Source organism: Vigna unguiculata, chromosome 2, assembly GCF_037176805.1.
Source record: "Vigna unguiculata cultivar grain cowpea cultivar isolate G323 ecotype 2 chromosome 2, ASM3717680v1, whole genome shotgun sequence".
Taxonomy (NCBI): domain Eukaryota; kingdom Viridiplantae; phylum Streptophyta; class Magnoliopsida; order Fabales; family Fabaceae; genus Vigna; species Vigna unguiculata.
Genome location: NC_140793.1, coordinates 4,966,265 through 4,968,430, shown reverse-complemented (window position 1 = coordinate 4,968,430; position 2,166 = coordinate 4,966,265).

Below are 2,166 nucleotides of genomic sequence, written 5' to 3'. Positions count from 1 at the left end.
AGACACAAATAAGAATGTATCTTGCTTTATTGAACAACTGTATTTGGTTGAACTTTTGTTCTTCCTAGTCTTCTTTCAGGGATGAAATCTTTGTGTCTCCATGTTTGATGATATGCCATTGTTGATATGTGTGGACTTGATGTACATTTTTATTCTATCTTTCCAATAAGGAATGCTTCTCCTAGGAATGTCAAAGGTTAGGAAAGAGAGGTTCATTTCACAATCAATTGTTGTGGCTCCATTCTTGAAATGTTAGATATTTTCTTGTAGACATTGTCAAACACTTAACCCCTTATAGGCTGAGCTACGGCACAAATTGTAGAAGATAGGTAAAAAAGAAGAAGAAGAAGGGAATGTTGAATTGTGTTTTTAAAAACGCTTTGTAAATATATTCTGATGATACACTACTAGAGGATAGTTTTACATTTGACAAATGATTTGCCAAGACCTTCAAAAATCTTGGTTTGGAAAACTCTCTTTCTTCAATTAGTTTATATTAAATAACATGCAACAAGAAAGATAAGAAAAGAAGGATTACTCACTATTTTAAAATTAGTTTGCGTGATAGCACGTATTATTCAATTCTTGACAAACTAATTAAGTTTTAGTAGGGAAATTATAGTTGTGAAGTACAAATGTGTATTCATTTGGATTGTAGCTACTCATGGCTAGCCCCGTTGAGTATTCTTTCAACAACAAGTCACTTCTAACTCAACATAAGTATTCTTTTATATATCGTAGTCGCTCCTGAGTAACATGTATAAGTATCTTTCAATAACAAACCTCTCTTAAGTTAATCAACGGGTTAAATATGTTTTTGGTCCCTTAACTTTCAGTGAAAATTGTAATTAGTCCCTCTTTGAAACTTTAGTCTAATTTAGTCTTCAAACTTTAGAACTGAGTGAATTTAGTCTTTTTAACCAAATTTTGTTAAGTTTGTTTGACGTTTCAAACATGCTTTACGATAATATTTGAATTAACATTGAAGTGAAAATGTGTCAAACGGTGTAAACAATTCAAATACTATCATGAAATGTGCTTGAAACGTTAGATAAATTTAACAAAATTTGGTTAAAAGGAGTAAATCCACGCATTTCTAAAGATGAAGGACTAAATTGGTTAAAAGTTTTAAAGAGGGGTTAATTCCAAATTTCACTGAAACTTGAGGGACCAAAAACATATTTAACCAAAAACAAATGTCTTAGTGATCTACAAAACGCAAGTTTTGTTCACTAGAGAGGGGTTGCATCTTTCAACATTTACAAAGCTAAGCTTTCTCTACTAGTTAGCTAAAATTACCACAAACAATGTCTTTTATAAAATTTATTTTGGGCTCAAATATATTTTCAATAATTTAGAACATTTTTCAAATAAACTCTCTTACTCTTTTTCTTCTGGGATGACTTTATATAGATATGAAAGACAAGAAACGTTGCAAATCCCTTTTAAACTATAAATTCAACTTAGATTGACTTGAGTGTTTGTCCTGCATATGATGAGCTTTGTAGTGGAAGATGTGTTAAATGCATTTAATGTTCATCAAACAACATCCTTGTAGTAGATTGGATTTATTAAGTCTTGATTAGAGAGCCTTTACTTGAAATAATGTAAAAATAATATCCATAATAAGTAGATAGTCCTTTCTAGTGTTGACAACTTTAAGAATTTGGTGAAGCAAAACAATTTTAACTTAAGTTTCAAGAGATCATTGATGTAACGTAATCATCAAAGTAGACTCTCTTAGTCATTTGTAGAAGGCAAACATTCCTTGCAATATACGCATAGACAAATCTGTATAATACAATGTGTCGCAACCGAAATCGCGGCAGGATGACAAAAATAATTTTAAAAAAAACAGAGAATCCGAGATTTTAATTTTTAGATTTTAATATATATTTTTTGTATTAATATCAAGAGAATCCGAGATTCAACCTGATAAAAGATTTAATTATCAAACAAATCCGGAACTTAACATGATATTCAAAAACAATTTTATAATTTTTATTTTTTATTATTATTGTTTTTTAATAAAAAAAAGAATTAAAAATCTATGAAGGAGTGTTTTGATTATCAAGCAAGTCCAAGACTTGACATGATATTCAATACTTATATAAAAGCACTAATATAATTTTTTTAATTTTTTTAATTTATATATTATTATTTGTT